Raw genomic sequence first — 10,204 nt, 5'->3', positions numbered from 1 at the left:
CAGACATAAGGATCTCTCAAACCAGGCTGGTGTCCTTCAGTGAGTGGCTTCTGGGTGCCAGGCACAGCACTCAAGGCTTCACAGGCATTAGTTAACCCTGACAACAACTGCACAAGGGAGACATTATGACTGAGCTCTTGTTTGCAGATGGGAAAATGGACACAATGAAAATGGACTTGAGCAACTTGCCTAAGGCCGCAGGGCGGAGCAAGCCAGGTCTTGTGACTTCAAAGCTGAACTTTGCTACCATGTTACACTTCTCAAGGCATATTCCGTGGATCATTTGTTCCCGTAGGTCTGCCAGGAATGAGAGAAACCTGTGGTCAAGCATGCCAGGGAAGTACTCTAGATTCAGCTCCACTTTGTGGAATGTCTCGGAGCATATTGACAGATTAAAGGCTCTGAAAAGTCCTGCAGCGAGTAAATCTGTTTAACTCTCTCTAACCCAGTGTTTCCCAAACTTATTTGCACCTGGGAACCCCACCCCTTTTTACAAACAGGACACTGTTACCATCCTGGAGAATGTGCTGTGGGACATGCCACACAAGATCACATTACCTGTCCTGTTCAGATAGCGCCTGGCACATATTAGGAGCTCAATAAACACGGGCTGGATAAAATTTCCCCCATTTCTGGTCATCCTAGGCCATTCCCCAAGATTCCTTTCCCTGAAGAGTCAGTCCCTCAGCCGTGGAAGATACTTCACATCCTACAGATGACCCACTCCTGATGGCACCCCTGTGTGGGTCTTCTTGGCTGTGCTGGGGTCACATGGAGAGAAAATTCCATTTAGGCAGCTCCTGAGGCCTCCCCTATTTTAGCCCCTCAGTGGTCTCTATTCTAAGGACAAAGGGAAAGTTCTGAGACACTTCCATTCAGTTTTGGCCCAGGAATGTGGGTGTGGATGAGGGTGTGAAAACCTCCCACCATTCATCCTCTCCCAGCCCCTCAAGCCCTCCCAGCAGGACAGTGCAGACCCTGAGGCGTCCTTCCACCCCTGCCAGCACTCACACCTCCGTTTTCACCTTCCTTGGCACCCTGCCCCGTCACCCCTCGCTCCCTCCCTCTACTTTTTATACCCTATCAGCCCCTCTTACTTCCTACCCTCTCAGACTCGCTTGAACTCCAGGCTAGACTGGAATCAGATCCTCACTGGGGACCATGAACACACAGCAGGCCAGGCCCCTGCTCAGAGATTCAGGTGTAACTGCTGTGGGATGGGGCTCAGACCTTCTGTACCTTCAAATACAGCGAGGTCAGGAACGACGGATTCTCACCAATACCCATTGCCTTTTTTCCTGTCCTTTGGTGACACCCCCTTGGCAAGCCTCCCAGCCCGGAGCAGGTGCCAGGGTGCCCCACCTGCCTGCTCCTGGCTCCTGAGCACTGCTGGGAAAAGGCCACCACCACAGCCCTGGCACCGCTACGGACTCAGACTCCCATCTCGGTGCCACCTGCCAGCACGTGTAGCAGTCCTGGGTCTCAACCACTTACTATTCTGGGTCTTCGTCACTCTCCCCGTGCTCCCTTCCGACCCCAAGTCTAATGCTTAGCTTCTTGTCTCCTACTACTGGAAAAAAAATTGAAGCCACTGGGATCACATGGTTTCCATCAAATTCTCGCTCCCTACCAATTCTGCTACTGCCACCCCACTGCTTTCCTGTTAATTTTAGAAGCAGGCCAAAATCCAGGTCAAATCCCCCAGCCTATAGAGTCAGGCTGCCAGGGTTCCAATCCCATTTACATCCCTTACTGGCTATGTGATCTTGAGCAGATTTCTTAATCTCCTCAGTGCCTCAGTTCCTCATCAGTGAAATGGGATGATGCTTGCCTTTACCTCACAGAGTTGATGGAAGGATTAAATGAGATAGGCCACACAGAGAGCTTGGCACAGGCAAATGCTAACAAAGGCTAGTCATTGTCACCTCCCTCTCTGCCTCCTCCAAACCTTGTTCCATCATTATGAACCTCTCCCTGTTTCTAGCTCATTCCTCTCAGCCTATAAAGAGACTCCTGTCTCTCCTGTCCTAAAAAAATCTCTTCTTGATACTATGTTCTTGATTTCTCTCGTCCCTTCTCATCCAAACTTCTCAGAAGCATCCTTTATCAGCTTGTTCCTTTCCTTATCTCCCTTCTGTTCCTCAGGGACGTGGCTTCTGGCTCTACCATAGTTCTGACATTTGTCGGGGTCACCAAGGACCTGGCTAAGACCAGTGGGCACGTCTCAGCCCCTGACCTCTGCCTCCTGCCCTTGACTTTGTTAATCATGTCCTCCTTTGTGAAACGGTGGGTGGCTTGGCTTCTGTGCTTCCTTATCACTCCCTTGGTTCTCCTTGTACTTCCTCTGCCTTCCCCTCTCTGTCTCCGGGGCTTCTCATCCGCCGCTGGCCCCAGGAAGGCTGTGGGGACCCTGAGTCTGTCCTTGGTTCATGGATCTCCTCTGCCCTCGCATTCCTTTCAGGTGATCTTAGCAGCTCTCATGGCTTCTACTTCCACTTGATGGTTGGTACCTGCTGTGAGCTGAATTGTGTGCCCCCAAATTCATATGTTGAAGCCCTAATCCCCAATGCTACTGTATATGGAGACAGGGACTCTAAGGAGGTAATTAAGATTAAATGAGGTTATAAGTTCGGGGGCCCTAATCTGATAGGACTGATATCCTTATACAAAGAGGAAGAGACACCAGAGATCTCTCTTTCTAGGCTCACACAGAGAAAAGGTCACATGAGGACACAGCGAGAAAGTGCCATCTGTAAGCCAGGAAGAGAGGTCTCACCAGAAACTAACTCTGCTGGCACCTTGATCTTGGACCTCTAGCCTCTAGAGCTATGAGAAAATAAATTTCTGTTATTCAAGTCACCTGGTCTGCGGCATCTTGTTATGGCAGCCTGCGCCGACTAATACAGTACCTAAGTATACCAGTTAGCTTTTCCTGCATAACAAACTATTACAAAATTTAGCAGTCGAAAACAAAAACCGTTTATTTAGCGTACCTTTCTTCAGGTCAGCAGTTTGGTCTGGGCTCAGCTAGGCGGCTCCTCTGGTCTTGGGTCTGTGGTCAGCTCCTGGTTTGGCTGGGCACTGGTTGGTCAGGGTGGCCTCAGCTGGGATGGCTCATCTCTGGTCCATAGAGTCTCTCATCCTCCAGCAGGCAGGCCCAGGCTTGTTTTCGTGGCAATGCAGCAAGGTTCTAAGAAAGCAAGCAGAATGGAGGTTTGGAAGGAAAACCTCAAACTAGGCAGACATCTGGGCCTTTCCATTCATACCTGGTACTCTGGTAGTTGACTTCTCAAATATCAAGACATCTTGAACAATGAACTAGGAATATAGAATAATAATTAAATAAGAAAAATAATATATATATATATATCTGAATCACTTTGCTATACAGCAGAAACTAACACAACATTGTAAATCAACTCTACTTCAATAAAAGAAATTTTAAAAAAAGAATAATAAATAAGTAAACTCTGGGAAAACGCATAGCATTTTAAGGTATAGTTGACAGGACCTGACAGATATAGAGTGAGGAAGGATGAGGAAAACAGGCCTCCTCCTGGGTAGACAGCTTGCTGGACTGGATGGAGGGTGGAAATAATTTGCCAAGCACTTATTACTTGTTGGATACTGTTCCAAGCACTTGGTACACACAGAACACCAAGGTGATTGAGAAAATGTCTCTAGAGCCAGACTTGCTGAATTTGAACTCCAATTCAGCCACTGACGCAGAGAAAGTCACTTAAACTTTCCAGGCCTCTGGTTCCTCATCCGTAAAATAGGCATAATAATGGCACTTGCCTCACTGAGCTGTCATGAGGATGAAATGAAATGATACCTGTGAGCCACATAGAAGTGCCTGGCTCATATGGTGCCCTCTAAATATCTGTCATTGTCATTATTGTCTCATTGTCATTATTTGTCTCAACCCATGACGTAGGCGATTTTGTCTCTATTTTACAGGTGAAGAAACTGAGGCTTGGAGAGGTTAAATAAATACCCTAATATGCAAGATTAGGATGTGGCTTTGGACCCAGGTGGTCATAACTCCAGAAGCTATGTTCTTTTTTTTTTTATTGAAGTATAGTTGATTTACAATGTTGTGTTAGTTTCAGGTGTACCGCGAAGTGATTCATTTATACATATACATAAATATATATATACTTTTTCAGATTCTTTTCCTTTATAGGTTATTATAAGTTATTGAATACAGTTCCCTGTGCTATACAGTAGGTTCTTGTTGTTTATCTATTTTATATATAGTAGTATGTATCTGCTAATCCCAAACTAATTTATCCCTCCCTCCCCTTCCCCTTTGGTAACCGTAGGATTGTTTTCTATGTCTGTGAGTCTGTTTCTGTTTTATAAATAAGTTCATTTGTATCCTTTTTTAGATTCCACAAATAAGTGATATCATATGGTATTTGTCTTTCTCTGACTTACTTCACTTAGTATGATAATCTCTGGTTCCATCCATGTTACTGCAAATGGCATTATTTCATTCTTCTTTATGGCTGAGTAATATTCCACGGTGTATCTATACCACATCTTCTCTATCCATTCATCTGTCAGTGGACACTTAGGTTGCAGAAGCTATGTTCTTTTTTTTTTAATATTTATTTATTTATGGCTGTGTTGGGTCTTCGTTTCTGTGCGAGGGCTTTCTCTAGTTGCAGCAAGTGGGGGCCACTCTTCATCGCGGTGCGCGGGCCTCTCACTATCGCGGCCTCTCTTGTTGCGGAACTCCAGACGCGCAGGCTCAGCAATTGTGGCTCACGGGCCTAGTCACTCCGCGGCATGTGGGATCTTCCCAGACCAGGGCTCGAACCCGTGTCCCCTGCATTGGCAGGCAGATTCTCAACCACTGCGCCACCAGGGAAGCCCCAGAAGCTATGTTCTTAATCACCGCTTCCTTCATATTCCTCCATCTACCATTCATCCACAGGAAGGGAGCATGTTTGGGCTTAAAGATAATGAATATGGTTTTAGATATAGATGTGGAGTTGCCTCTAGGACAATCAGGTAGAGACTTCTATTCAGCAGTTGGGTTTGTATGTGGAGTATAGAAATCAAGATACTGTAGACAGTTAGGGATTGAGCCACGGGAGGATAACATCATACAGGGAGATGGTAGCATGAGAACGGAGGAGTGCCCGGGGCACATTTAAGGAGAGGATGGAGGAAAAGGATCCCATAACGGAGCTTGAGGATGAGCAGCCAGAGAAGGGAGAGGGAGGTTTTGGAGGAAGGGAGACCATAAGTCTGAGTTTGCCTGGGGGAGTCTTGGTTTAGGACAGCCTGGCATAATAATTAATGAGTGCCCTTTTTCACTTTAAACAGTGGCCCAGTTTGGAAGATGAATTATGTATTCACCCTCCTTAGAGGGTCAAGGAGGAGGAAATGTCGATGTGAAATACTGCAAAGAGGACAAGGAAGGTAAGTTTGGAAAGTGGGTTCCGTTGGAATTGGATTTGGCAAACTGATGACCTTGGAGAGAGGTTTCTGGGGAAAAAAGATGGAAAACAGATTGGATCAGGCTGAAATCTGAATAAGAGACAAGTAGAGATAACAAATGTTCACAAGTCTTTCCAGAAGCGTGTCTGGGAAGGGAAGAAAGAGACAACTATAGGGAACGGAAGAGAAGAACTCCCCTCCCAGCCGCACTCCACAGGGAAGGGATTCGAGCATGTCAGACCCAACAGGGAGGAAGCCAATGGATAGAGAAACTGACAGGCAATCAAGAAGATTGCTGATGGATCGAGGTCCCTGGGGAGCCAGAAAGTACTAGAGTCCAGAAAAATGAGAAAGAGCCTTTTTCTCTGGCTGCGCCGCATGACATTTGGGATCTTAGTTCTCCGACCAGGGATCGAACCCGAGCCCCCTCTGCAGTGGAAGTGCAGAGTCCTAACTACTGGACCGCCAGGAAATTCCCAGGAAAGAGCCTTGAAGAAATAAAGTGGGAGATTTAAGAAATGGTGGGAAAAATTGTCCCAAGAAGGTGGGTTTCTGGGCACGGAACTGATGAAGGGGACAGCATCATCTTGCAGACTCGTTCGGCTGTGGCAGAGCATGGTCAGTGGTGCCTGGGTCTTTCCTTGGCCATAGACTCTTCACCTCCCCCCCACCCCAAATGCACACACCTACACATGCATGATCTCTACACATGAGTCAGGAGGCTCACAGCAAACTGATGCCCACAGAGGAGTCCAGACCACAGTGAGGAAGCTCTGCTCCCTGGAGTACTTTCCCGGGGCTTGGGTGTCCTCACCCCAAAAATCTGTTCTGTCCATCGCCCCCAGCTGATCCATAAATGCTCTCAACAGCCACGAAGGCAGCTCCTTCTTCATTTTAAAAGGTGTTCATAACATGCTACAACTCCCAAGTTTGTAGGTTACTTTTCGCCAGTTACAGTCAAGCCCAGCTGCATCCAGGTTCCTCAAGGGGAGAGGTTCCTTAATCCCGTCGGTGTGGTTACTGGAAGTCTCTTCCTAGGGAGGGTTCTCCTGAGGGTCCTTCCTGGAAACCCATAGGCCCATTCCTGGAGTCTGGGCTCCCCTCCTTGACCAGAGAGGAACGCCCTTTCCAGCTGCCCCCTCCAGACCCCAGGCCACGTAGCCCTCTGGGCGCTGAGCCTCTGATTGAGGATGCTCCTTTCACTCCCAACCCATGGAAAGACTATGTCTGTAAGAATTCTCTTCATCTCTTACACTTTATCATTTAATGAATATTAATGCGATAGAGAACAGCGCCTTTCATTTATGCAGCAAATGTTTGTCAAGCTCCACGGCATTCCAGGTGGAGTGCTGGGAAGGCAGAGGGGGTTAGTGCGTGCTCCCGGTGCTAGAGGCGTCCTTCTGAGGCCACGCCTGCTTTGTCCTATAAGAGCCCACCCAGCCACCCAAATAATTCTGAAGAGCTGACAGCATTTAGAAGCAGTGTCATATGAATCGCCACAGAATTTTGGCTTAAGATGGCGAAAGTCTTTACTGCTATTAAACAGCAGTTTATTTCTATAGAAATAGAGGCCTGTGTAAAGGTAGTATGACAGGGGAAGGTAGGTCTTATTATACACTGCAGATGATGGATCAGAGACACAGAGAGGTGAGCAGTGCCTTGAAACCCTGCAGGTGATCAGTGAGGGGCCAGGGGACAGCCCAGACCCTCTGTCTTCTGAACTGGAGGATGAAGAATCCAAGAGGAGACAGGAGAATACAGGGAGAGAAAAAAATAACCTGGAGAAGAGTTGATGAAGAAGTGGGGAAATAGTCAATGAAGTGATGTGGATAGAACAGACAACAGACAGAGGTGGGTCGAATCTTTGAATGGACGGACAACTAAAATCCTCTGACAGAAGGAGAGATTCCCAGATCTCTTAATTCCCAGTGCATGGGCACCATGGCCTAAGGCAGACTTGGGTCCCTTGCAGAAAGGGCAGCCCCCTGACCCCACCACAATTCCACCCTGACCCCTTTCTCTTGTCACCACCCTGCACCAGCCCCTGTTTCAGCGAGCATGCTCTCTCACCCAGGACTTACTGCCATGACCCCTCTCTGATCTGCATGCCCACCCACCCACTGGACACCTCCCCTGGTGGCCTCACAGCCACCTCAGTGACAATGTTTCATTCATTTATTAAATTCCATCTTGCAACCTGCATTGTGTGCCAGGAGCCACTTGTGCCAGGCTCAGAGGAGACAATAGACAGCAAGCAGACATAGTCCTGCCCTTACTGGGAAGACAGAGATAAGTCAAATAAGCAACAACTTGTTACAATACATTGTGAGGACACCCTACTCACCTATCCCACCTTCAAGCCTGGATACTAGCATCATTTTCAAGCAGCAGTTGGAGACTCCCTGAATCCTGGGTCCTCCGGGCTTCTCCACCTCCTGCATGCCCACGTGTCCAGGTGATTCTCTGTGCCAGTATGTCACCTCCTTTTCTTTCTCCATGACCTCTGCCTGGACTCCTAGTCTGCCACCTCCAATCTCCACCCAAAACCCTCCTCCACATTGCTGCCCAAGTTTCCTTTTCTAAATTACTAATGTGATCACAGTATTCCCAAGATTAAGAACTTCTTTACAGGAACTTGAAAGAGAAATAGTTAGAAAGTCATTGGAGATAGAATTTAATTCAAGACTCTTGGTCCATAAGAGAATAAGTAGATGTGGATACACAAACACACACAAACACACACACACACACACACACAGAGCATGTAAAAGAACTAAATAACATAAATAATAAGGTAGAACTAATTTATATTGGGTTTTTTCCTCTAAAGATAGATAATAGAAGAGCCTGAGGAAAATTCACCAAAATTGACCATATTTTAGGAAATAAAGAAAACCTTAATAGATTTCAAAAAGCAGAGTACAAACAATCTTCTGATTGTAATACAGTAAAACTAGAATTTAATAACCAGCAGAAGATAAAAAGTCACTACCACCTGGAAATATATTTTTAAAATTTATCCTAAACAACTTGAGTTAAAGAGGAAATACAAATCAAGAAAGGAAGATTATCTAGAAAGTAATAATAAACTCTTTGGAAACATCAAAAATGATGAATGCACAAAACTTTTATCCATGCTCTTTTTTCCCTACCACATTTGAAAACACCCTCTATAGTTTGTACCCTGTGACACCCTACCCACCTTTCTCTGTTCTCCCCATATTTCCTTGGCTCTTGCCACTGAATTTCTCAACAGTTCTAGAAGCTGCCACCTTCTTTTACCCCTCCACAACTTTGCACCTTTATGCCATTTGCCTGGAATGTCCTTTCCCTTCTTACCTACCTAGCAAACTACCTACCTGTTTACTCATTAAGACTCAGCTTTGTGGTCCCTTCCTTTGTGACGCCTCACACAGAATCGTCCACCCCTTCCCCCTGTCCCCAGAGGCCTTGGCACCGTCCTCTGGAGAAGATGGTGAGTGAAAAGAGAACCCGGGTCAGGTCTCAGCTCCCCAGGCCAGCAATTTCAACACCGTGTCACTAACACCCAGCTCCCTTGTCCCTGTCACCTTCCACCCTCTTGGCAGCTGACTGCATTTCTAGGGGCTCTTTGCTCTAGGTCAGTTAATATCGATGGATAAAACAAAACAAAAACAGGAGATTGTGTTAATTCTGCACACGAACAAACTCATCTGTCCTTAGCTGACCCCCACCCCCTTTAGGCTGGCTCACAAATAGCCTCCTCTTGGGGCCCTCACACAGTGGTTCCCAGAATGTGTCCCAGAGATTAAATGTGTCCTTTGAGATATGAATGGGGTTTTCTGTGTTTTGTTTTGGAGGACGTTAAGGAAGGAAAGTGTTCCCCAATAAATTTGTGAAATGCTAGGTTAAACAAAAAGTTATATCAAATCACCACGATGTACACTTCAAACATCTTACAATTTTATATGTCTATTATACCTCAATAAAGTTGAAATTTCCAAAAAGTGTTAAACTGGTCTCATGTTGAACAGTTTATCAGGGGACTGCACCGGTGGTCCAATGATTAAGAATCTGCCTTCCAATGCAGGAGACGTGGGTTTGATCCCTGATTGGGGAACTAAGATCCCACACACCATGGGGCAACTAAGCCCGCGCGCCACAACTAGAGAGTCCGCGCGCCTCAATGAAGAGCCCGCGTGCCTCAATGAAGAGCCCGCGCGCCGCAATGAAAGATCCCGCATGCCGCAACTAAGACCCGACGCAGTCAAATAAATTAATTAATTAATCAATTTAAAAAAACCAGTTTATCAGAACTTTTTTTTTTCATAAGTTTTATTTTTATTTATTTATTTACGGCTGTGTTGGGTCTTCGTTTCTGTGCGAGGGCTTCCTCCAATTGCGGCAAGCGGGGGCCACTCTTCATCGCGGTGCGCGGGCCTCTCACTATCGTGGCCTCTCTTGTTGCGGAGCACAGGCTCCAGACGCGCAGGCTCAGTAATTGTGGCTCACGGGCCTAGTTGCTCCGCGGCATGTGGGATCCTCCCAGACCAGGGCTTGAACCCGTGTCCCCTGCATTGGCAGGCAGATTCTCAACCACTGCACCACCAGGGAAGCCCCTATCAGAACTTTTAATCACTGATAAACATTATGAAGCACCAAATAGTATGCAAATTTCCCCAGAGTACTTGAACTTGGAACCTTTTAGTTAACCATGCCCTATTACATCGTGAAGAACAGTAACATCTTCTTCTTTTTTTTTTTAAAGATTTAA

The 10,204-nt window shown here is 46.6% G+C and overlaps 1 long non-coding RNA gene across 1 annotated transcript in view; it reads left to right on the top strand.

Annotated features, from left to right (window-relative positions):
* The first annotated feature begins 4,887 nt into the window (after nucleotides 1-4,887).
* The window catches only part of LOC309647234, a 38,508-nt gene continuing 33,191 nt past the window's right edge, over nucleotides 4,888-10,204 (top strand). The window contains exon 1 of the long non-coding RNA XR_014255876.1: nucleotides 4,888-5,433. This is a non-coding gene — a long non-coding RNA (uncharacterized lncRNA). The remainder of the gene's footprint in view (nucleotides 5,434-10,204) is intronic.

Source organism: Balaenoptera physalus (assembly GCF_965194825.1).
Source record: "Balaenoptera physalus genome assembly, chromosome: 17".
Taxonomy (NCBI): domain Eukaryota; kingdom Metazoa; phylum Chordata; class Mammalia; order Artiodactyla; family Balaenopteridae; genus Balaenoptera; species Balaenoptera physalus.
The sequence above is the reverse complement of the archived record's forward strand: the minus strand, read 5'-3'. Positions and strand labels throughout refer to the sequence as shown.